The 26,823-nt window shown below is 39.5% G+C and overlaps 1 protein-coding gene across 3 annotated transcripts in view; it reads right to left on the bottom strand.

Annotated features, from left to right (window-relative positions):
- The window catches only part of LOC141495888 (tubulin delta chain-like), an 87,829-nt gene extending 71,574 nt beyond the window's left edge, over positions 1-16,255 (bottom strand). Inside the window, exon 1 of one of the 3 annotated variants that reach the window (XM_074197742.1) lies at positions 16,015-16,255. The gene's annotated coding sequence lies outside the window, so the exon portion shown is untranslated. Of the gene's footprint in view, positions 1-15,392; positions 15,802-16,014 lie in introns of those variants that run through there. The other 2 variants (XM_074197743.1, XM_074197741.1) reach the window with 2 other exon arrangements.
- Between the last annotated feature and the right edge of the window lie 10,568 nt (positions 16,256-26,823).

Raw genomic sequence — 26,823 nt, forward strand, 5'->3', positions numbered from 1 at the left:
TCAGGAGAACCTGAGTTCAAATTTGGTCTCAGACAGTTAATAATTACCTAGCTGTGTGACCTTGGGCAAGTCATTTAACCCCATTGCCTTGCAAAAAACAATAAAATAAAAAACTAAAACAAACAAAAATTCATATCTAACTTTTATACCAACTAAATTGTTAAGGATAAGTTAAAATTACAAAATTCAGTGTTAACAATAAACTGGCAAACATATTAATGGTGAAACTGTGAATAGGTACATACTTCTTGGAAAATTATATATCAATTTACAATGGAAGTCTCAAAAACTATGCTGCTTAATCCTTATTAGCCAAAGATATAATTGAAAAGGGGGGGATCTGTTAATATAAAAACATTTAGAATTGTCTTATATACAATGCATCAACAGTAGGCTAGCTGGTTGGTAATGTAGCATTTAGCCCTGTTGATAATTTCCTCCTTATGTATATTCTCTTTTCTCTTGGTTTATGAGAAAACAAAAAACATTCTTGATCTGATTGTTGTGAGGATGCTACCTGGAGCTTAATCTTGGGCCCCAAACTAAGACATATATTTGCCCATATTCTATTTGGCCTCACCTTTGAAGAGAGGGACAGATATGCTCTGGACAAGTCCACTTAAACTTGTTTGCCTCAGTGCTGGAGAAGGAAATGACAGACTAGTATCTTTGACAAGAAAACTCAAATGGGGTCATAAAGAAATTAAACAACAATAAAAAACACTTTTTATAAATTTATCATTTAATCCTCAAAACCACCCTGCAGGGTAAGTGCTGGTGCTATTATCCTCATTCACAGTTGAGGAAACTGAGGTAAATAGGTTAATGACTTACCCTGGTTTACATAGTTAGTGTTGGAAGCTGAATTTGCTTATCTTTTGTGCTGCCAACTGCCTTTAAATAAGCATAAGAAAAACATCACAAGGTAAAAAAGAGGAGCAAAGACCTGAGGTTAACACTAATCTCATTCTGGTAAATTTATACCTTAAATATTCAGAAGCCCACAACCATGTCAGGATTATAAAATTCTATTACTGGTGATACTCCTTCCATATTCTGCTAAGAATTTCAAAAACTATTTCACTAATGGGACCATGTTTTTTCCCCTCTGCAGTGGGGTGGGTACATGGGAGATCAGATCAATAATACTATATAGTCATTGTTCTTTGGGGAAAGTACACCAAACTGACCACCCTATATACCAAGTCACTATCCTTGTCTTTCTACTCTCTTCCTCTAGCATCATTTCCATTGATGTGCTGCCTATTTGAATGTAAACAGTTTGAGGGTGAGTGTATTTTGTGTATCATATATCCTAAAAACAACAATAATCATCAACAACCAACCTTCATTTACTTGATCCATCCATCATTGGTAATTATCCTATAGTTCTCTTTTTTCTTTTATTAATAACTCAAATACATCTATAATTAATGTCTTCACTTCCTTCTCAGTTCCTTGGAGTCTGGTCATCTAAAATCAATGCCTCCACTTCCTTTTTCCTCTCATTCCCTTAATTCTTTATTATCTGGCTTCTAACTTCATCATTCAACTGAAAATGCTTTCTCCAAATTTATCAATGATCTCTTAATTAGCAAATTGACATTTTATTAATCCTCTTCTATCTTGAATGACCTCTCCAATCTCTAGAGATTTTTGTGACACTTTAGAGGTAGTCCCATATTGCTTTATCAGGGGACTTCTCTTTGGAATCATACTTGTAGCTATTTCTATTATTACCTATGCTAAAAACCAAGTTCTGAGAATATATACTATTTTGATTAATTAGGAACAACAAAGCCTCTGCTATGTGCAAGTAGGCTACTTGGAAAAGTAGAAGATTTCATCCCTGCCCTTTGGCATTTTAAAATCTAGATGGGGGGGGGGGGAAGACATATATATATACTTGAAAATGTAGCCAGAAGCCTGCCAATGATAAATGTCAAATGAGAGGTAGGGACAGAGAAGGAAGAAATATTGTGAATTAAGTGTTCATTTACTACCACAAAATGTGCAAAAACACTAACTTCTGTTGGCAGTTTTCTGTGTTTGTGTTTGTGTGTTTAGTTGTATGGTCTTAATTCTAGCTAAAGAAAGCACATTCTATATAATTTTAAGAATCTTATGTAAAATAATTTCTGCACACATTTTAGTCTAGACTTTTAATTTCATTTGGGTAGTGAATTCCACTGTGACTGACAATTCCTCCCTAACTGAAGTCTTAAGAGAAGGCTTTTAAATCTCTTTTGTGTTATAGACCCAAAATGCAGGTTTTATTCAGAGAATTGCTCTCTTGATCTTCAATCTCTGGTCTACTGGCTGCCTTCAGGTCCAAGTCTTGTAAATATCTCAAGGGTAGGGACAATCTTTAACCTTTCTTTGTTTCCCCAGTGCCTGACATAGCATATTGACTTCATATCTCCCCCAAACCATCAAAAATCCTCACTTTGACTAATCCAGTCTTTAAGTCTACAGTAATCAATGCTTCCATGGTTTTTGAACACTCTGTAGTCCAGTTTCTAACCTCATCATTCAACTGAAATTGCTTTTCCAAAGTTATCAATGATCGCTTAATTACCAAATCTAATATTTTCTCAATTCTCATCTTTTCTGACCTTTCTTCAGCTTTTGATAGTGTTGGTTATCCTCTCTTATGGTCTCTTTCCATGAAATTGTTGTAATTCTCTTCCTACGTAATGTCTGCTGCTTCTTAGCTTTCTTTGTTGGATCTTTATCCAGATCTTACCCACTCTAATGTCACCTGGGTAGCCTAGTGGATAGAGCACTAGACATGAAGTCACAAAAGACTAAAGTTCAAATCCAGTCTCAGACTTGAAGTCACTTCACCTTGGTCTGCCTCAGTTTCTCCATCATAAAATGAGTATAATAATAGTATCTATCTCCTAGGATTGTTGTAAGGATAAAAGACTAAAGCTTTACAAATCAAAGTGCTAGGAATTTAAAAAAGCCAAACTATTATTTAACATTTATATTTTCAATAAATGAATGACTGAAAACTCATTTACTAATTGCTTAATGTGCTAGTATTGAGGATACAATCGGGGTAGCTAGGTGGCAAAGTGGATAGAACACCAGCCTGGAGTGCCTGAGTTCAAATCCAACCTCAGACACTTAGTAATTACCTAGCTGTGTGGCCTTGGGCAAGCCACTTAACCCCATTGCCTTGCAAAAAGAAAAAAGAAAAAGAAAAAGAGGAAACAGTCATTTATAAAAGGAACTGAGCTAAGATACAAAGAAAGGGAAAAGATAGTTCCTGCTCTACGGCAACTTAAACAAGAGGTAGTCAGAATAAACTGGAAATCATCTCAGAGGGAGAGCACTTACAGAAGGAAGACTTGGAAAGGCTTCTTGTTAAAGGTGGGGCTTGAAGACCAGGAAGGTAGGATGCAGGGATGAAGAGGGAAGAGAATTTAAGAAATGGGGACAGTTAATGAAAATGCTTGGATTTAGAGAAATGTGTAGTGCCTTGTTCCCAGGAACAAAAAACAGGCCCCTCTCAAATAAATATCCAATTATTCCTGCCTATCCTATCTTTGACATTGTGGCTGAACTATAAACTCCTCAAAGGCAGGTACCATACTTGTCTTTCTCTGTATCCCCAATCTTAATGTGTTCATCATGCAATAGGCACATAATTAACTTATTTATTCATTAACATAAATACAAATATTGAAAAATATCTAGCATGTATATAGTGCTTTAAATTATGCATCATTCACATATTTTTTTTATTTTAATCAACCTCAATTTGATACCAGTAATTGAGAATTTATCTTTAGGATAGTGAAGATCAGAGAGAAAGTATTTGTCAGACTATGTTACTCTTCTACTTTCCTGTATCCCCAGAGAAATGAATTTTAGTTCATATTCATAGGGAAAATCTACCACCTTTCTTAGTTCTCCATGACCTTAGCCGAGAATTTCCAAAAATTAATGAGTATAGTTAATTGTTATCCTACAAACAAGAGGGGATGGGAATGAGGTATAAAATGTGACAAAAGTCATTGCTGGATATTTAATCAGATAAGCTGGGTTCAAATCCTAGTTGTGCCACTTACCACTATGGTAAAGTCACTCAGTCTCTCTGAAAATCAGTTATAAATTGAGGGCATCCAACTAGATGATCTCAAATTTCCCTTGCAGTTCTAAATCCTATCATCCTAAGTTCATTGCACAGTGATAGGTATTCAATTGTGGCCTTGTAATTTTTCTGCTCACCTGCTCTAATTCAAAGCAGAAAAAAAAAGTCAGAAAACCTAATCTGCAACATAATTATCAAAGAATGAGGTCATTGCAATAGTTATTCTGTACTGCAAAAATAGAGAAATTAAATGTCCAATCAACTTTCTGTCTTTGTTTATAAAAATATTCTGTGTTTAATCAACTATAATGTTATATAAACTCCAGGAAAAAATCTTTTTCCCAGCCAGGTTCTCTAGAAATAAAACCAATAATTTGTGTTGTGTTGAATCTGACTCAGTAAAACAGATGTGAATTTGTAAGAGGGGCAGGAAGAAGTATTTAAAGAGTTCTTGAAATCACAATGAATGACTTCTGAGGAAATTTCTAGCTCAATAGAAATTTGCCTTCCTTGAATTAAGTATACTTTTTCTCAAGTTTAATCAATTTTTTATTTTTCCAATTACATGGGATGAAAGTTTTTCTACATTCATCAGATGCATATACATATTTTTAAGTTATATAATTTCCTTCCACCCCCCTCCCCTCAGCAGTGACCAGTTAGATGATTATTGTACATAAACATTTGTGTGTAACATATTTACGAAGTAGTCATTTTTTATGAGGAATTAAGGGAAAATAAAACCATGAGAGAGGAAAGAAATACACAAGGAATTTTTAACAAGTGAATGTAATAATGTTTGTCCATTTTTGAAGAAGACCATGACAACACAGAAGTGATACCATGACAAACATGTGAATTGAATTTGAGTGAGGGGGTCTGTGCTAAGTCACTGCCCTCACTTTCTCCACCAGAGCCATCTGGGCCCAGAGGACAAATATGATTTGGAACAACTAGAGATGATCCTGGATGTGAGGCAATCAGGGTGATTTGCCCAAGGTCACACAACTAGTAAGAGTCAAGTGTCTGAAGCTGGATTGGAACTTCCATCCTCTTGATTCCAAGACCAGTGCTTTGGCCACTGTGCCACCTAGTTACCCAACATTTCTATGAAAGTCTCCTTATGTAGCCCAGTCCCTAGTGATCACCTTTCCTTTGCTCTTAAAAGTCATTGCTTTTGCATTCCAAATTTTGGTCCTGAATAGAAGAGCATCTTTTCTTGGGCAAGAATGTGGCCTCTCGCAAAGGGTGTCAAAGTAGTGGATGCAGGTCAGGACCACAACTTTGCTGTCATTGCATGGGGTACATTGTTCTTTGAAGACAGGGCTGGCACCCACGTCAGTGTCCTTACCACAAGGAATCCTGGCTTCATTGCCTGGGGGGCTGACCTGGCATGGCTGGCAATGATTGGTGCTGTAGTGTTCATTCAGTTTCTGTGGGGTTTTTTGTTTGTTTTTCTTCCTCTGGATGTGAATAGCACTGTCCATACCCGGTCTAATAGGATTGTCCTAGCTCTCCAAACTGCTGAGAGGAGCTGCAGCCATCAGGAGCGATCATCTCACAATACTGTTAATGTGTCCAATGTTCTCTTGCTTCTGCTCCCTTCAACAGCATTAGTTCCTGTAATTCATTCCATGCTTCCCTAGAATTCAACCATTTATGGTTTCTTATAGAACAGTGAGAATTTGCTTTTTAAAAAACATTGTCCCAAGGATATTCTTGCAAATAGGATGGAATTAGATCACAACTCTACACTTTTACTAAAGGAAACCTGAGATTCCTTACCAGTGAAATCAGAGGTGTGATCTCTATTCCTTTGCATATTTCAGACAATATTAGGCATTAAAAAGACAACCAAAAGTTCTTCTCAAGAAATTTACTTCTGTGGGAGAAAGCTACATACATATGCATACAAAATCTTTTTTGAGGGCTGAGGATGGACCAGGAAAGGCTTTTTGTAGAAAGGGCACCCAAGCTGAGCTTTGAAGGATATTTGAGATGGTAAGGGGGGGAACAGGAAGTACTGTATTTCCCTGAAAATAAGACTGGGTCTTATGTTAAGTTTTGCTCCAAAAGATACATTAGGGATTATTTTCGGGGGATGTCTGGCAATAAAGAGCCATTCCTGCAGGAAGGAAGTTCTTTATGTCTTTGATGCTGTGAGCACTGGCAGAATCCCAGCCCAGAGGACCTCTTTGGCCACCTCACAAACAAGTGGCAGCATTAAATCGACAACTTCCTTAAAACTGCTTGTGTACACCAGGCTTTTCTGATTTCAGTGATGATTAGAGGTGGTGCTTTCTTACTATCCAAACATTATCAAGTGTGCACATTATTTGTGTTTGCATCTGTACTCCAATTGGTCATTCAGCAATGATTTTCAAGTTCATCTGTTTACAAATGTGTTTGCCTCTTGTTCAAAGGTGTCATTTTGGGTATTTACAAATATTTAATTAGTTTATATTTATCTTTTAAGTATTAATTTCAATAATATTTATATTTAATTATATATTATTTTATAATTCAATATGTTTGTTGCATGCTGCAATGGGCTCACTAAATGCATCTGTCTGGTTGATGGTCTTAATTGAGGCTTATTTGTGGGGTAAAGCTTTTATTATGAGCATTCTGAAAAAAAACGTGTTAGGTCTTATTTCTGGGGAAGCATGGTGGTCAGTTTGTCTGATCAGTAAGCAGAGTGATGTGTATTAAGCCTGTAAATGTAGGCTGGAACAGGATTGTGAAGAATGTTGAATACCAAAGCTGTTGGAATTTTATCCTACAGGCAATAAAGAGCCATTGGAGTTTTTTAAGCATGGTCAGATCTGTGTCTTAAGAATGTCATTTTAGGGGTGGTTAGGTGGCACAGTGGATAGAGCACCGACCCTGGAGTCAGGAGTACCTGAGTTCAAATGCGACCTCAGACACTTAATAATTATCTAGCTGTGTGGCCTTGGGCAAGCCACTTAAACCCCATTTGCCTTGCAAAAAAAAAAACTTAAAAAAATGTCATTTTGGCAATTGAATAGAGGATGAATTGGTAAGGAGACAAGGGATGGGGAGATGGCAATGTATGTAAACTATGAGTATTATGTAAAACTAGCTATTGTTGTTATTGCTATTATGGCTTCCTAGGGCTTTCCTAGTATTGCTTCTATTCTGTTTCCTTCTCTGGCCCTTCCTCCATCAATGCACATTGTGTTCTCTTTAGCTGTCTTCTTTTCATAATGATCTCATCAATTCTCTAGTTTCCTCCTAATCCAAATAATACAAATCATTTCTAGATAATTTTCCTTCAATCTCAACTGTCCTCCAAGACTTTCCAAGTTTCTCTACAGTTCAAAGGATTGAGTTCATGCTCTTCAGTCTGGTATTCATGGTCTTCCACACAGTGACCTTTATTAAGCCTCTGTATTATGTTGGGTCTCAGTTCTCCAGGAGCTTCTCTAGCTCTATTTCTTTAATTACAGAATGATAGATTTAGAGTTCCAAGGAAGTTAGAGTTCTAGTCCAACCCTCTCATTTCACTGATGAGGAAACAAAACCAGGAAGATTAAAGGATTAGACTTAGGCCACACAGGTAGTTAGAGATCAAAAACAATTTACCTCCTGTAGATGTTGTCCAGAAATTTGAGGGTTGAAATTGTTCATTTTTCTCTTTGTCTTCCTAGTCCTGAACCTAGAACCTAGTAGGTACTTAATAAATGCTTGTGCTTTATTGACTGATGAGCAGCTGAGATGGGAGGAACAGCTTTCAAGTCAGGGAGTACAATCCTCCCATCAGACTAAATCAAGTGATTTTCCAATAAATTTTTTTTTAGGCTTTTGCAAGGCAAATGGGGTTAAGTGGCTTGCCCAAGGCCACACAGCTAGGTAATTATTAAGTGTCTGAGACTAGATTTGAACCCAGGTACTCCTGACTCCAGGGCCGGTGCTCTATCCACTGTGCCACCTAGCTGCCCCCCAAAAAAACTCTTGAACCTCCTTCTTGTCACTGAGGCATATTCACAGTCCTCCTGGACCTATATAATGAATGAACTAATATTATAGTTCATCATGGTCCTGCTTAATATTTTTTAGATTTTTTTTAAAGTGACAAGAAACATACTTTGTATACATTATTGATGCAACAGAATTAGTCAAGTCAAAATATACCTGTAGAAGTATCCTATTAAACCAAATGATAGATGACTCCCCACTGACAGTCATCCTTCTAGTGAAACTGGCTTATTGGTCATTCTCAGGTCATCAACCTTCCTTCTCCTGACTCTAAACCTTTGCAAAGTATGTTCTCCATGTTTGCATGCAATGTATTTCCTCCTCACTTCCAAGGCTAGAAGCTTCTCCTGATCCCTCCACAAATTCCTGTCAAAAGCAAGCTCTTTGAGAATGAGGAATCCTTTCATTTTTGTCTTTATCAGCTCATTGCCTGTATATGGTGGGTGCTAAGTAAATGCTTGTTGGAGCAAGTTCAATTAAACAGGATATTTTCAGCTGAGAATTTAGTTTAAGGCAGTTATATCTGGCCATTGTAGTTTAGGAAGGACATTGATAAGCTGGAGGATGTACAGAGGAAGGCAACCATGATAGTGAAAGGCCCTGAGTCCCTGCCTTATAAAGGATAGGCTGGAAGAAATGAGGATGTTTCAACTTGAAGAGCAACAAGGCAGGTTAGACTTGATCTTTCTGACATAGAGGGAAGATCTAGTAACAATGAATAGAAGTTGCAAAAGACAAATTTAAGTATTTCTGACCTAAAGTCAGAAAACCAGAGCTATCCAAAAGTAGAATAGGTTGCCCTAGGAGGTCAAGGGTTCCACTCAATTCTTCAAGCAGGCTAGATCAGCACTTTTGCGTAGGCTGCCTGAGTTGGACAAGATAGTCACTGAGCTTCCATCTAACTGAAATTCTGTGAAGGAAGATGACTGGAATCAGGGAGTACAAGTACCTGAGCTGAGTTCAAAGGCAAGAAAAGAATCTTAAAAGTAGCTCTGAGGAGGTAGTGCCAGTGACAGATCCATGACTGGGAGGGGACACAGGCAGTGTCAGAGTCAGGGTTGGATGGAGGTGGTGGTGGTGGTTGGGGCTGGAACATGGGGTGGGAGAAAGGAGTTGAAAATGACATCTAGATTGCAAGACTGGGTTACTGGAAGAGGATGGTGGTGACCTGAATAGTGAAGTTAGGAAGAAGGCAAGGATTAGTTGAAAGGGAAGATAATGAGTTCAGTTTTTTTTTTTTACTACAAATTTTACTACAAATTACTATTACATAACCATACCTGAGCTCTAAGGCACTGGTTGAGCCTAAAAGTAGGGGCCCAGACACATCCCCTTCAGTGAAGTAGATGGGCTGACAGATTTACCATGGGGCTTTTGGGGCAGTTAAAAACAAGATCAGTAATACTAGTTATATGTGTGTGTGTGTGTGTGTGTGTGTGTATGTAATGCATCATCTAGGCAGAAATGACATATATAACAGCAGAGAGAAGTGACGCTGCCTGCACCTCAATTTTCCATTCTTGTTGCCTTTTCTTGCACTGAGACCTGGCTCCTTCCTCATGACACAACTTCCCTGGTCACCCTTTCCAGCACTGGTTGTACTTCCACACATACTTGCCTCACTAAGTAGTGGTGGAGGGAGTTGGAATACTCCTTGCTTCCCTCTGCCACTTTCATACTCTTCATCTACCACCATCATTTAATAACCACTCATTTGAAGTCCATTCAATTTATATTTATTATCCAATAAAGATTATGGTAGCTGTTGCCTTCTGACCTCCAGGATATCATCCTTTCCTTTTCCCCCCCAACTCCTGCCTATTATACATATTGATATTCCCTCACTCTAGTCTCCCAATTTCTCAACTTATTCATTTTCCATCATTTATTGCTCCATCCTACCACAGATACAGAGAAAAGGGATGACCTTGATCTTGCCATAACTTCACAAAGTGTTCTGTTTCCACTCTCATGAACTCTGAAGTCCTCTATCAGATTATTTAAACATTGTTTCTCCCTCTGCTCTGTAACTCCAAACTGTTATCCTCACTATGAAATTTAGTTCCTCCACCTGCAGTTCTTTCTGAAGCTATTAGCCTTGAACTGTATACACTGTTCTCTCTCTTCTCAATCTCTCACCCTTTGGGATGTCAGTCAAACTCTACACTGTCTTCTTTTTAAAATCTCATCCCTTTATTCTAACACAGATCTTGCTTTGCCAAGGGTAAGAGAGATAATCTGTCAAATCTCAGTTTGGGATTCTGTTACCTTTGCTCCTAATTCATGTTGCTGAATGAAAATGGAGAAAATTATGAAACTGTATTGACTGGTTTTTACTACAAATTACTATTACATAACCATACCTGAGCTCTTAAGGCAGGGCAACATTTTTACAACTCCATACTTGACTATCTCACCATAGCGGCTCTTTTAAATCTTTTCACCTCTCCTCAACTCCTTCATGGTTCTCCTCCCTCAACCTTCTTCAACTGAGAACCTTGCTTTATATTTCACTAAAAAAAAATTGAGACTATTCACTGAGTTCTCTCTTCTCCCCACCTCAACTCAAATCCTTCAGATGCCTTTTATCACTTTCTCCTCTTTCTTCTCTGTCTCACAAAACACATGGCCCATGTCCTACAAACATGTCAACCTGCATAAGGGATCCCATTCCAGCCTGTTTCCAACAGCAGATTGTTTCCTCTATCATCTCCATTCTTTATCTTCAGTTTTTCTTCTCTACTGCCTATAAACATGTTGTCTCCATCCTCTAAAAATTATCAATTGATCAACCCAGCCCCAATGTCAATTTACTTATATCTTTCCTCCCTTCTCTTGCTAAACTCTTAAGATCATCTACAATTGATGCCTCCATTTCCTTTTCTTTCATTCTCTCTACTTTCTGCGGTCTGGCTTCCAATTTTATCATTTTACTAGAACTGCTTTCTCTCCCCAAAGTTACCAGTGATTTTTAATTGGCAAAGTTAATGAACTTTTCTCAGGTCTCATCCTTCTTGAGCTCTCTGTGCCCCCGATATTATCACCTTCTCCTTAATTACTCTCTTCCCAATATTTTCATAATATTGCTTTCTTCTAGTTCTATTTTTATCCAGCTCACTACTACTTTTCCAACAAACCCTGTAGGTCTTTCTAGGTTCTATCCTTGGCCATCTTTTCTTCCCCCTCTATACTGGGCATCTCAAAATGGCTATCCTGGTTGACTTATTAAACTCAGTATGTACAAAACTGAACTCATTATCTTCCCCTTCAACTAATCCTTGCCTTCTTCCTAACTTCACTATTCAGGTCACCACCATCCTCTTCCAGTAACCCAGTCTTGCAATCTAGATGTCATTTTCAACTCCTTTCTCCCACCCCATGTTCCAGCCCCCACCACCACCACCACCTCCATCCAATCTATGGTTATCATCAGTTCTAATTTTTTTCACATCTCTCATTTAAGTCCTCTTTTCTTCTCTGACCCTGTCATCACCCTGGTCCTCCTAACCTTATACTTGATGATTGTGGTTATCTGCTGATTGGTTTACCTGCCATGATTCTTGCCTCACCCTACTCCATCTGGCATGTAGATAGCAAAACCATCTTCCTTAATTGAAGGTCTGACCATGCCATTACCACATTCAAGTCAACTAACAGTGGCTCCCTGTGACCTAAGCATCAAATATAAAACCCTCTGGTTTTTAAAACCCTTCATAACCTGACCATTTCCTGCTTTTCCAATCTTCTTTCTCCCTGTCCTATACTCAGATCCAAGTGATCCAGTACAATATCGTGATCCTCTTGCTACACACTTCATTGGTGTCCCATTTCTTCACTATGTATTTTCATCGGCTTTCTTCCTATGCCTGGAATTCTCTCATCTTTTTTGCCTAGCTTTCTTCAAGTCTCATTTGAAGTCCCACTCTCTTTAAGAACCCTTTGCCAGTCCTTCTGGATCTTAATGCATCACTTCTTGGAAAGTCTTTCTCTGTACCCTCCAGTCTTAGCACAGGGCCTGGTGGATAGCAGGTACTTAAGAAATGCTTGTTAATTTGACTTGAGTTGACTACTGCCCTTATGAAGCTCACCATCTAGAAGAGATATACAAAATATGCACAAATAAGTATACTGCAAAATAATATATTAAAAAGCATATTAGAGATGTTCCAATGAAATGCTATTTGTAGGACAGTGGTCATTAATGATGGGGGAAATCCAGATGGTATCTTGGATGTGGCATTTGTGTCAACTTTGTTTAGTTTTTTTTTTTTTGCAAGGCAATGGGGTTAAGTGGCTTGCCCAAGGTCACACTGCTAGGTAATTATTAAGTGTCTGAGGACGGATTTGAACTCAGGCACTCCTGACTCCAGGGCCAGTGCTCTATCCACTGCGCCACCTAGCCACCCCTATGTCAACTTTTAAAGATGGGCAAGTATTCATTAAAAAGTGGAAAGGATGACATTATAGGCATAGGGACAGTATGAATAAGGGCATTAAGGAGAGAAAGGGTACAGCATATTTGAGGAGTTTAGTTTGGCTAGTGCTTAGGGTTTATTAAGAGAACTTAAGTGGAAAAATGAAGAGATAGGGTATAAGCAGATTGTGAAGGGTCTCAAATGCCCAGCAAAGGAGTTTGAATTTTACCAGGAAGGCAATAGGGAAGCACTGCAAACTTTTTTTTTTGTAGGTTTTTGCAAGGTAAATGGGGTTAAGTGGCTTGCCCAAGGCCACACAGCTAGGTATTTATTAAGTGTCTGAGACCAGATTTGAACCCAGGTACTCCTGACTCCAAGGCCAGTGCTTTATCCACTACACCACCTAGCGGCCCTGCGCTGCAAACTTTTTAAGCAGATTAAATGACATAAAGGCATAAAGACTAGTGTGACAGAATTGGAGAGAAAAAGGGTGGAGAGAAGAGGATTCTTTAGGCCATTGTAGTAGCTGACACAGGAGGTAATCGCGTTTGTACAACGGTGGTTGCCATGGAAGTAAGGACAGTATGGAGCTGCCCTGGCTGAGGGTAAGCATCTCAAACCACCATGCTGTTCCTTGATCTATCATACAGGTTCCAAGCACTGGATAGCTGACCTGTTGATACTCCCATGTTCTACCTTTCTCAAGGATGGTCCAATAATTTTGGCTTCTAGGAACTTGCTTATCAATTGCCTTATGAGTCTGCCTAGAATCTTTGTGATTCTGATTTGCAGAATGCACAAATCAAAACCCCTTTCATTATCTACCCCATCCATCCTTCAGTGTCCTAATCCTACTTTTCCTTACTGTTCCATTATGCTCCCTATAACTTGTTCCATTGTGCTGCCATTGTTGGTAATACTCAACATGGAAATTAGTATATATTATGCATTTATGTTACCCCACCTGTATTCCTAAAAGACTAAGAGTTCCTTGGAGGCAGGAGAATTTTGCTTTTTTTTTTAAAATTTGTATTCCAGTGCCTGCTATAAGCTGTTCAGTCGAGTTCAACTCTTCATGACCCCATTTGGGATTTTATTGATAAAGATTCTGCAGCTCATTTTACAGATGAGGAAACTGAGATAAAGTAAAGTGATTTGCTCAGCTAAGTGGTTGAGGCCAGATTTGAACTGAGGAAGATGAGTCTGACTCCATGAGTAGTTCTCTATCTACTTAGCAACCCAACTTTCGTCTGGTATGGAGAAGACACTTAGATTTTGGGAGAAGTGTGGCAAAGGAAAAAAAGGGAGTCAAAGTTGATATTAAGTTGAATGCAGAGGTATCTCATGGACAAATAGTGAAATCAGAAAGCCCTTCAGGAAGAAAGTCAAGTACTGTTTTGGACAGGTTGAGTTTGAGGTGCAAGTGGAACACTTAGGTGATGTCTTATAGACAGCTACAGACAAAAGTTCTGGAAATGAAGAGATCAGATTCTGAGATTTTGGGGTCATAGATGAAATCATGAGAGCATATGTGATAACTAAGGGACAGTTTGAAAAAAGAACCCTGGGGTTCTTGCATATAAGACAGAGGCAACAGATGAATGAGACAGACAAGAACAGGTCAGAATAACCAAGAATTTGGGATATGCAAAGGCTTGTAAGAGAAAATTCCTGAGTTGAAATTCAGGCTCTAATCAGAGTCTTTGTGAGGTATAGAGTATAAAATGAAATAAACCTGAAAAGGTAGGCTGGAGCTAGCCCCTATTTGAGGGACCTTCAGTGATTCAGTTTAACTAGGATAAGTTTATAATCATAAGAGACATGGTTGAGATGAAGCTAGAGAAGTATAGCTGAGGAACTTGTCCAATGGGCTTTCTCCCCCCCAAAAAAGGGGAATGTTGGGGTAATGGCCTTATCTTCCTCTTGAAGAACCTTTGTTAAATGGTCCAACATAGCAAAATTGCTTTGTAATCATTAAAGTGTTTTTAAAATGTTACTTGTATTGTTACCCACAAACCTTTTAAAAACTCCCTATTGACCTCCTGAAGCCAATTTCTGTATTCCTCTGAAAATCTGGAACTTAGAAGGTTCAAACTCAACTCATCCTTGTTAATTTGATTTTGTCAGTGACTTGCTTTATAGTTTTAAGTAATTAAAGCGAGAAATTTTTCAATTTAAAAAACATAAATAACAGGAACGGCATGGTCTGCTGAGATACTATAACGCTTAAAGGGACGTAATACTAAAACTGGATAAAAGTCAACCCGTCAGGGTTAATATCTAATGGCGAATGCAGTATAAAGATTCCATGTCCCTCACCCAGATTTTACTGATTAACTTGATGGTGAACGTCTAATTCGGTTTCATTTCTTTGGCACAAAATCTGTACTAACCCCCCCCTCCCCCCATGCTATTATTTATGAAGGAAAAAAGAAATGATCACTTATAAATTTATATATATATATATATATATATATATATATATATATATATGTCCATTATAAATTTAGCCAACATGGTCAGGGTTTTAAACCAGCTCTTGAGGTCTTACTGGTTCTCTTTTGCCAGTAAAGTAAGCCCAGCAGTTGTGGCTGGTGTTATCCTGTCTTTGCTCATGCCGACCCCCACAAAGCTAGATTGGGGGGAGCCTCCATGAACCCGAGCTGTCCTTATATCCACGGGAGACGCGGTTCATGGCCCTTCTCAGGAAATTCGAGGAAGGAAAATACGAGAAATCCCCTGCAGTTGACAAAACGGGGCAACTGAGACTTGTAGGGTCGGGACGGGCTAAGGGGTGGGGGGCTGGGGAAACAAAGCCAAGGCAGAGCGGGAGTCGTGGAGGAGGAGGAAACTCCGAAAAAAAAAAAAAGAATTACCTAACCAGAAAATGAAGAAAAAGATGGAGCGGTTCGGAGATCCTGCGGGCCACCGTGTGAGGAGTGGGGCTGACTCCGTCCCCCCGCCCGTCCCCGGGGGGGGCGGAGGCGGCTCAGGAGCCCCAGGCGCTGTGTTCGAGTCCCCAGACCCCGGGGCGGCCCGGGCCGGGGTCGCCAACTTGCCGTGACCCCCCCGCGCCCCGGGCTCCGGCACACGGGCGGCGGGGTCCGGCCGGGGGTCCGGCCACGCCGGGTGGGGGAGGGGGCCGGCAGGAAGCACAAAGGCTAACAGTCGCGCCGCCGCCCCCTCCCCCCGCGAGGCTGCCAACGCTCCCAGGCCGGGGGCCTGGGGGGCCGAGGGGAGGGGCGCGCCGCGCCGGGCAGCGGCCGCACCCCCCGGAGCCCGGGCCCACCGGACGGGAGGGGCGCCGCCGCGCGGCCCGCGTGTGCGTGTCTCTTTAAGGGGCCGGGGGGTGGGGAGGAGGCGGCCGCGGCGCCTGCGCGTGGAGCGTCCGTGCCGCCGCTGCCGCCGCCGCCGCCGCCGCCGCCGCCGGAGAAGCCGCCTCCTCTCCTCCCCCTTCCCCCGCTTCCCCCTCCCGCCCCCTCCCCCGTGTCTCCCTGCCTCCGGGGAGGGGGTCTGGGCCGCCGCCGCCGCCGCCGCCGGCTCCTCCCGATGAAGCCGCAGCAGCCGCCGCCGCCGCCGCCGAAGATGGGGGATTTCTACGACCCCGAGCACCCCACCCCTGAGTGAGTGTCTCCGCCGCGGCCTCCGCCGTTATCCGCCTCCGCCGCGGGCCGGGCGGCGGAGGGGGTGGGGTGGCGCGGCCGGCCGGGCCTAGGGGCGGCCGCGGCCTGGTCGGGCCCGGGCGCCGGCGGGACTAACGGGGCCGGGGCGGGGGCAGGGCGGGCCGCGGGGCCCGAGGTCGCGCGAGCGGTTGGGGGGGGCGGCGCGCGGCCGTTGTGGCTGCGGGGCGCTGGGGGAGGGGCGGGCGGGCGGGGGGGGAGCCTCCGGGCCGGCCCGCGGAGGGGGAGGGGCGGCGGCGGCCGCTCCCGCCGGGCCCCGCGCTTCCCCGGCCGCCTCCCTCCGCGGCGGAGAGCTAGGCCGCAAAGCCCCGGACTCGCTTGGAGCCGGAGGCCGGAGGGAGGTGGATCGTGCCGGGGGCCCGTCCTTGGGGAGCCCCGACCTCGCGCCGATCCCGTCCTGCCAGCGTCCGTGTGGGGGACGCCGCGCCCGCACCCCCGGCCGCTCGGGCTGGGTGTTGCTGATGAGAAGTGAAGCCGCAGGAAGAAGCGACGTGCGTTTTAAGGACTTTTGTAGGCTTCCTCTTGCAGCCATTTCTAAAGATGCACCTGTTAACCTTTCTCCCGGGGAAACTTTGCCCTTAACTTAGGAGAAGAGACACTCGCGTGAATGTTAAGCAATATTGAGAAATTTGCGCGACAGCTTTGTTCCAAACTGGAGCATCCCTCTGCTGTGCCCCTCGATCAAGGTATGCCTTTCCCCCAGGTCCCGCCTCACTTCTTCAGAAGATGTCACTGAAAGTTTTCTCTTTCTCCTTAGGACGGACTAGTCATTTTTTGAAACAGTTGCTGCTCTAATGCTCCTCTTCTAGCTTTAGCACATGCGTCACTCAAAAGTGTGCCGGTCGTCACTTGGAGGATTCTACTAACTTGAAATTTTTTTGCTGTCACTTTTTAACATATAAAAATTAAGTGAACGCTGTATTCAAGGCGCTCTGTGAGATACTACGCATCTAGACCCACCAAAAAAAAAAAGATAGTTTTGACCCTGGAGTTTGAAGGATAAAATGAACCCAAGTAAATTCCAATTAATTTTTAACATGGGAAAACGTTGTTAATAAGGGGACTTGGGGAGGAAATCAGGGAAGGCTTCCAGTAGGAAATTACACTTGATGTTAAACTTTGCATCTACTTTTCTTAAAAGGTGTAGGTGAGGAGGGAAGTTCACACCAGGGATGGAGCACAAAGGCACAGAGATAAGAGATGGTCTGTGAGGGATGGAACAAGTTATCGAGCTGCTCTAAGTGGTATGGTCAGTGCATGGAAAAGGAATGAAATACTCCTGCAAAGTTCAGTAGGAACCAGATTGGAAAGGGCTGTGAAAGGGGTGCGTAGTTTGCATCATATCCTAGAGGAAACAGGAATCCCCTCCCTATTTTATTTCCAATTGACTAATACTTAACCTGACAACACCATAAGTACTGATAGATGTATAATGCTAAAGGCATCATCCTGAGACCAGATCTCTTAATGTCATGAATTCCAAGGACTCTCTGTTGCCTCTAGGAATAAAATAAAAATTCTTCCAAATTTTCACAATGTAACCCTATTTCAGTTTTCCAGTTTGCTTAGTATATTGTGTGCTGAACTTGAAATCAGGAGACCTGAGTTCAGTAAGCACCAGTCACTCTGGTCTGGTCACTTAACCTTTCTCAGCATGGGTATTTTCATCTCCTAGTTGTTGTGAGAAACAAGATAGGTCTGCAAACAAGCACTACATGCTAGCTCTTATTAAATTTTTTTTAAGTTACAACAGTGCAGGGTCAGTTCTTAAGGAGCTCACATGATGAAGACATTTTCTAGTCAAACATTTTCTCTGCTCCTCATGTGTGAGTCTTCATCTTCCATCTCTGACTTTATTCTGGTTGTCCAGCTGGGTAGCACAGTGGATAGAGCACAAGGCCTGGAATGACCCTGGGCAAGTCACTTCACTTCCACCTAGGCAGATAGCATCTGCTTCCCAGAGTGGCAATGAAGATATGTGAGGAAATACTTGTAAAGCAAGGCCTGGAAAGTGTTTTTGTTCCCCTTTTGAGATTTTCTTGGCAGAGGTATTTGAGTGGTTTACCATTTCCTTCTTGTTCATTTTACAGAGGGGGAAACTGAGGAAAGCAGCATTCAATGACTTGCCCAGGGTCACTCCATGAGTTAGTCTTCCCTGACTCCAGGCTCAGCACTTTGTACACTGTGCCTGCCACCTGTTAATAAATGCTAGTTTTCTTATTGTTACAATACCCCCCCCCCATTGTGAATATTCACTTCAGCCTGGTAAAATTGCTCCCTTCCTTGGTCTCCTAATTTCCATATACCCCCCCCCAAGTGCTAATGCCCTCCATCTCTCTTTTAACCATCTTGTGTTTATTTGCATTCTTTGTTCTTATTCTGTATGTTTGTACTTGTTTCCCTGTTAAAATATAAACCACTGATGAGTAAGAATTGCTTCATTCTTTGTAATTGTTCTAACACCTAACACAGTGACCTGGGACGGATAGGGGCTTAATAAATGTTAGTTGATGGATTTGGTATTGAGTCAGTTCAGAATAAAAATAATTGTTGGTCCTGACCCTCTTTAGTCATCCTGACTTGGATGATTATTAATATGGATTTTATACTTTCTCTATATTCTGACACATCTTTACCCTAAATAACATTTGTATAATTTTTTTTAGTTCAGCACAGTGCTTGGCACATAGTAGGCCTTTATTGAATGTTTATTATTAACTGAGCTTCTAAGATAGTACAGAACCCCTTTATACCAACATTTTTCTGTTTTCAGTGTAGTCATGGTAGATGTATGATATATAGTTTGGGGGGAGGCACTATTTACAGTTTTACCCAAGCAGAAGTTTGGGATTCAATCTCTTGAGGCTAGAGGGAAAATATATTCTGTGGTTTTTATTTTGTTGTTGTTTTTTTTGGGGGGGGGGTTGATGGTCCAGCATTAAGCACCATGGTGTTTTAGGGGAGAGGAAGGAGATTCTTTTTGTAGGGTAAAGATAAGTTGGGAAATGCAGATTTAATCATCACAACTTCATAACTAATGTTTGGTCTTTTGATATTGCTGCTCTTTCCCTTTATCAGTTGGGTCAAGGAACGGTTTGCTATGTATGTGGCATATACTGAGTAATCACTGGAGATCAGGGAAAGGAAAGCATGCCTTGTTGAGGTAACAAAAAAAAATCAACGAGTATTAACTACTGTGAAGGAAACAGGCTACATTTTGAGGATAAGCAGGTAGAACTGAACTTTTGTCTTTAAGGCACTTGCATTTCACTTAGGTAGTTCATCATTTGCGCAAATGAGGAACATGTATAAGAAAAATTGCTGCACAAGAGTGCTATATAGACAGTAAACAATCAGGAGTTAAAGAGAAGAACATATCAGCTTTTAACTGGGAATGGTTAAGAGAAAGCTTAAAGGAGGTGAGATTTGAACTAGGGCCTTGGAAGAAATTTGGGTAAGTTTTGGAAGGAGTGGGTTAAGTTTTGGTAATAAACAAGTAACTTTTTTAACCTGCAGTATTGGTTGAGAATTTCATATTGCCTTGTAATATTATTTCTGTGAGAGCTTGTTACAAGAAACTGAAGCACAGAAAAACATTTGGTGGATAAACTTCTTTGTCCACTTGAATAAATATGGCTGTAGACTTTCCTTGTATAGAGTCATCTGAGACAGTAATTTTATTTCAGGTCAAAAGCTACAATCACCTGAAATCTATCTACTTACATCAGGGAAAGCCAATGAGGATGGCCAATCTACCAAAATACATATGTATGTAATGCATAAAGAAAATCTTAATTATCATACCAGATATTTAAAAAACATGCTAGTTACTGATTTTTATTCAGTGTAATTTCCAAAATTTAACTGATTGTTGTGTTAAATATAGATTAAAAAGACTATGTTACGCAGGATACATTGAGGAAGATTGCTTCCTCCAAATATTGCCCTCTTCAAAACAAAGAATATCTTTATGCTAACTTTTATAGTGGAGCTTTTTCGAGTGTAAATATTTTTCATAGAATCTGAGTATCAAATGCAAGGTACTTTTTTTTTTAATAGATGATCTTGTCTAAATTCTTCCTCTTACAAAGAGGAAATTGAGACCCAAAGGAGTTAAGTTGCTTGTTCATAAACATAGCTGATTTAGAATGTTTATTTATCAAGATTGTACCTTTATCATGCCATTGGCTCAAAAAACTATTTTATATTTTAGATTTCATTTACTTAGAGCAAAAATCTTTTTTTGGTTAAGTTGATTATTACTTCTGTGGGTAGTCCAGTTGATGCATTGTGAAGTCAGATGGATGTTTGGACTATGTCTGAATAATTTTTGTGGACACTATTAATTTTTTCTACCCTGAATCTCTTATTTAAGGAATTTAATTTATTTTTCCTTTCCCCAAAGTAAAAAGGGCAGGAATTTCTGTTCCAGTAGTTTTGGAGAATGAAAGGTGTTAACATTGAACAGAGGCAATCTTTTCATTGTCAGAAACTAGCATCTTTCTCTTCCCCTCTCCCCTTGTCATTGCACCCTCCCTCCCCCACAACAACTTCATCTCCAAGCCTTGAAGATAAGTGGGTGGCTGGCTTGGAATCAGTTCAACTAATGCTTCTTTCATCTACTTTATATGCACTAATATATTCCATTAAGAACTTTTTTTATCTATTGATAGCTATCTTAGTTAATTATAAAATTGGAGAGCAGAATATTGTTCATAATATTTGAGATTTTAAAATGGTAGGATTCAAATAAATTAACAGTTGGTTCCTCGAACTCAACATAAAATTACATTAAAGGTTCTACCAAATTATTGTGAACTGGCTGAATCCCCACCATTGGAGTTTTGTATTTATAAATCCAAATAAAGTAAAAAAAAAAAAGGAAACTAACTTGAATCATTTTGCTAGAATATGGTTACCTATATAAAATATGATAACTGTAGAAATAGTTTTCTTAGAAAAATCCATGTAGTGATTGTGGATAAATAATTTTCTTAGAATATTCATTAATCTTAAACTTTGTTGCATCCTGTGACCTCTTAAAATTGTCAAGTAGAAAATGTAATTAATTTTCACTATTCAGTTTGGATAAAAATTTATCACATATGAAATGTAAACTAGAGAATTTATAATTTTTTCAGTTTCCAGATATTTTTTTTTGTTTTTGCAAGGCAGTGGGATTATAAGTGATTTGCCCAAGATCACACAGCTACATAATTATTAATTATGAGGTCTGATTTGAACTCAGATCCTCCTGACTGCAGGGCTGGTGTTCTATCCACTGTACCACCTAGCTGCCCCAGTTTCCAGAAATTTTATTCTTAAGGAGAATGAATATTTTCTATTACTCTTGCAATCATTTATAAATTCCTGTTTTTTTTAAGCCTTTCACAATCTGCTCCAGCCTATTTTTCCCGCCTTACTACACATTGCACCCTTTTATGAACTCTGCAGACAAATTGACCTTATGATTGTTCCTTGTACATGAGTCTTCATCTCCTGCTCTCCATACCTTTAACTGACTGTTCTCTATGTCAGGAATATAACACTCCTTCCCCACTGTTCTGTCAGTCTTTAAAAGTAGCCACATCCCAAGACTCAACCCAAGTTCTATATGAATCCTTTCCTGATGTACCTTTCCCCACACAGTCATTCTGTGCTTGTTTTCTCCCTTGACTAGACTGTAAGATCTTCACAGGCAGGAGTGCCTTTTTATTCTGAGGCACTTAATGTATGCTTGTGGGTTGATTAAGGTATCGAAAGTCTTTTTAGCCTGAAGACAAGCTATTTGGTGGAATTACTTGAAAATTAATTGCTTAAATTTACCATGCAAGTAGAAGTATGAACTAGGTCATTTTGTATCATTTATTTTAATTGTTCACATAGTCCTATGTTAAGTTTTGGTAGATAAGATGCTGTTACTTTGGACATACTTGACTTTTACTCTCTTTCTTGCCCTTTGGGGGAGAATAATATTACTGATACTATATATTCTTACAAGGTAGAAATCTCCTGGAAAACATATTTAACAACATCTATCCAAAATGTGGAAAGGTAGTTTTCTTAATTATAATATTGCATTACATATAATATAATATTGCATTGGTCTTCTAGGACATGAAATTGATGGGTGGAGGTAGAGGCCCTTGCCTTTGAACCTGCCCCTATAATATTTTATTGGTTCTGTCTCTCCAAAGGTTTTTTGCTTTTTTTCTGGGAGGATATTTTAAATTTTTCTTAATATTCTTAATAAATAACTTGTTTCATTAATAAATTTGTAGGAAATTATTCAGATCATGTTTAATAGCTAGCTTTTGTATAGCACTTTAAAATTTGCAAAGTATTTGACATGTTATCTCATTTGATCCTCATGTCTATCCCATGAGGGTAAGTACTGTAAAATTATCTCTTATTTTAGAGATGAGGAAACTGAGACCAAAGGAAGTTAAATGACCTTGGCCTAGGTCAAGAGGCCAGAAAATGTCTTAGGCAGGATTTGAACTCCAATCATTCTGACTCTCAAGTCCAGTACTTTACCCTGTTTTACCCTGTTGTGCTATTTAGAAACTTCTATTAAAAACTTGTAAGCATTATATAAATTTGAGAGAAAGCCACTCTGATAATCTTAAACTCTGATTTAGTTTGTCTCATATTGATTACTTGTGCTGAGTATTCCAGTGCATACTAGATGGACAGATAGTTGTATTATAGCTAACTTCAATATATAACAACTAAGTTTTTTTTTCCTTTTCTAACTTATGCAGAAGGCTCACAATAGCAATAACTAGCTTTGATAGATTTTCAAAGTGTTCTTTTTTTCTTACCTCTATGTTTAGGCTCAAAGATATTTTTAGTCTTAGGGGTTACACAATAAAGATTCAATTAGTAAGCAAGTATTAGATCCTTATTCTGTGCTAGGTTTCTTGCTAAGCCCTGGGGATAAAAAGAAAAGCAAAAAACAGATCCTGTCCATAGGGAGTTTAACATTTTAGTGACGGAACCCTCCCCCTTCTTTCTTTATGTATATCAGAACATAGAAGAAAAAGAAATGGAAGGTAACCTTAGATGGGATGTTACTAGTACCTTGGGAAAGACTTGTTATCTTAAATGAAAAGGGTCTTTGATTTATAAAATGAAGAGTTTTAATAAAAGATTGTTAAACTTTTGTTATATTATGGTTTTACTATAGTTTATTGGGGGGGGCAAGGCAATGGGGTTAAGTGACTAGTCCAAGGTCACACAACTACTAATTTAGAAGTGTCTGAGGTGGGATTTTAACTCGTGTCTTCCTGACTCAAGGCCCAGTGTTCTGTTCACTGCACCACCTAGCTACCCCTTTACTATAGATTTGAAGGAAATAGTGATCATGCCTTTGGGAACTGATTTTGTGGTTGAACTTAAGAGAATAAAATCTTGAAAGAAAACAGCTTGAAAAATATCAATAAGTAAGCAGTATAACTGATTTTTTAATAATTATGGATAATTCATCACATGGTTTAGAAGTTTCCCTTTTTCAGTTACATTATTGAACTCTTCATTTTTTAAAAGCCTAATCTAATCTAATGAATGTTCACAACTTTTTCAAATGTGAACCCCTTGTAATTAATTCACTCAAATAAATGAAACAAAGATTTAAAAGGAAACTAATGAAGCAAATATATAGAAATTTATATAATTCAGTTCTCAAAGATTTTTTTAAAAAAGCAAAATGAAAGTCTTTTAATGTTTCATTTATTTGTGATGCACATCAATAACAATAAAAACTTTTGTACTTTAATGGGAAAACATTGTAACTTATGTGTTGGGGGGAAAGGTAAGAGAATTAGATAAGGCAGGGACCTTTGGTAAAACACTTGCCTTAGTTACTCTTGTTTGGAGAGAGGTCGGTGAAGGGCAGAGGGGAACCCAGGTAATAGGTTAATTAGTGCCAAAGTGGTAGGTACAAAAGCTCAACCAGTTAAGATTGAATCATTGTCTAGAACTGTGCTTCCCAGTCTTTTAAAACTTGAGAATCTGTGAATCCTGGGGCATATTTGGAGTGGAGGAGGGGATCAGGATAGGTAGAGTAGAGCTAGGGCTATGGCTATGGCTTCCCATATGATTTCTCACCTCTCTGTCCAAGTCAATGAAGCATTGTACTAAATGCTAAAGATAGAGAAGGCCTACTTGAAAGTTGCTCACAGTCTAATGGAGAAGAAAACATGCAAATTAGGTACAAACCCTATGTGTGATAAAGAGGGAGATTTACTAGGATTAAAGGGTATTAGGAAAGGCTTCTTGTAGAAGGTGAGTTTTAAAGGAAGATTTCTCTCTAGACAAATTCCATAAAATAGAATGATATTCTTCTACTGCTATTAATGTCATATAAAGTCATAGACCTTGCCTGGACAATCTGCTCAGTTGGAATCTTGAGTTCCGTTCTGCTTTTTTTGAAATAAATTAGGGAAAGCTCTTACATGGATATTATAAACAACTTATTGGTCAAGAGAACATTTTGGTGAGTGTTTTCTTTTAGCTTATCTGCTGATTTTCATTTCTCCCAAAGGCAAATGAGCCATGTTTTTAATTTAAATAACTTGAGACATTGCTGTAAGGTTACATTTAGGCATCCATTTTTGTTAATTATGTTTTTTATTTGCTCTTCTGTTTTAGAAACACTAATGCTGAGACTTGAGTTCTTGTTTTACTGCACTAATGAAGTAGAACTCTGCCACAGCCAGTTAGTAAAACAAAACAAAACACACAAACCTATTTTCTTTCCCCTTTTATTGTTATTATCTGCTGTGTGTCCTCCCCCCCACACATATGCACATTTTGAATCAGAAGACAAAACATTACCCCCTTTCTAAATTCCTGTTCTAGCTAAGAATTTTAAGTTGAATTTATTTTGTCCCTGTCAGAGGAAACAAAACTGGTTTAGAAATAGGAATTAGAAGGAAATGCTTTATTTCCAGCAGCTGAATTTCCCTCATCTGCTTCACCTCTTCTTCCTTGAGTGTGCTTCCTAACTGGCTGACCACCATTCCCTTATAGAGTGGGAAGCTTTTTTCTGCCAAGAGCCATTTGGATATTTATTTTTTTTTTAAAGTTTTTATTTATTTTGAGTTTTATAATTTTTCCCCTAATCTTACTTCCCTCCCCCCCCCCCCAGCCAATCTTTACATTGTTTCCATGGTATACATTGATACAAATTGAGTGTGATGAGAGAGAAATCATATCCTTAAGGAAGAAACAAAGTATAACAGATAGCAAGATCAGACACTTAAGATATTAGCCCCCCCCCCCCAAATTAAAGGTAATAGTCCCTGGTCTTTGTTCAAACTCTACAATTCTTTCTCTGGATACAGATGGTATTCTTCATTGCAGACAGCCCCAAATTGTGCTTGATTGTTGCACTGATGGAATGAGTGAGTCCATCAAGGTTAATCATCACCCCCATGTTGCTGTTAGGGTGTACAGTGTTTTTCTGGTTCTGCTCATCTCGCTTAGCATCAGTTCATGCCAATCTTTCCAGGCTTCCCTGAAATCCCATCCCTCCTGGTTTCTAACAGAACAATAGTGTTCCATGACGTACATAGACCATAGTTTGCTAAGCCATTCCCCAATTGAAGGACATTTACTTGATTTCCAATTCTTTGCTACCACAAATAGGACTGCTATGAATATTTTTGTACAAGTGATGTTTTTACCCTTTTTTTCATCATCTCTTCAGGGTATAGACCCAGTAGTGATATTGCTGGATCAAAGGGTACGCACATTTTTGTTGCCTTTTGGGCATAGTTACAGACTGCTCTCCAGAAAGGTTGGATGAGTTCATAGCTCCACCAACAATGTATTAGTGTCCCAAATTTCCCACAACCCTTCCAGCAATGATTATTGTCCTTTCTGGTCATATTGGCCAGTCTGAGAGGTGTGAGGTGGTACCTCAGAGTTACTTTAATTTGCATTTCTCTAAAAAGTAATGATTTAGAGATGCAGAGGTTTTTTTTTTTAATTATATCTCTTGTTTTTCAAGAGATACTTTTCATTTCCTTTTGTAACTATTCGCCCTCTCCCTTCCAGATATGCATCTCTTGTAAAGACTTATAGGCATTGTTCAATATCCATAGTTTCCTTTCCCTGCTAAAAAGAATGTGCCTTCTCTGTTCTTTGACTACAAGCTTGATATAATTTCACAGCTCTCATTTTCAGTTGTTTTGTTTTTATTTCCACTTAATTGTTGTAATAATCATTTATATGGTTTTCCTGGTTCTTCACTTTGCATTAATTAAAATGTCTTCCTATGCTTATCAATATAATTTCTTTTAGCCAGTTCCTCAATCCCTGTGCGCTTGGAAAATTGTAGATTTTAATTCTAGTGCATGTAGGGGTGTTAAGTTAATTAATGTGTGAGACTCACAGAGATTAATGAAGATTATCTAGGATGTTGGTACAAAACTGACATAATCTTCTCCTTCCCTTTTATCTGCTATAATTGACTTTGGAATATGGTATGACTGTCTTCTTTCCCTCCTTCCCCCTTTAAAAATGTACTTTAATGGTACCTGCCTTCTTAAAGTTCATCTTGTAATAAGGAGATTATGTAAGTGTGTAAGAGTTGTCTATACTATTTCAAGGTTAGGGTAGG

This window comes from Macrotis lagotis, chromosome 8, assembly GCF_037893015.1.
Source record: "Macrotis lagotis isolate mMagLag1 chromosome 8, bilby.v1.9.chrom.fasta, whole genome shotgun sequence".
Classification (NCBI taxonomy): Eukaryota; Metazoa; Chordata; class Mammalia; order Peramelemorphia; family Peramelidae; genus Macrotis; species Macrotis lagotis.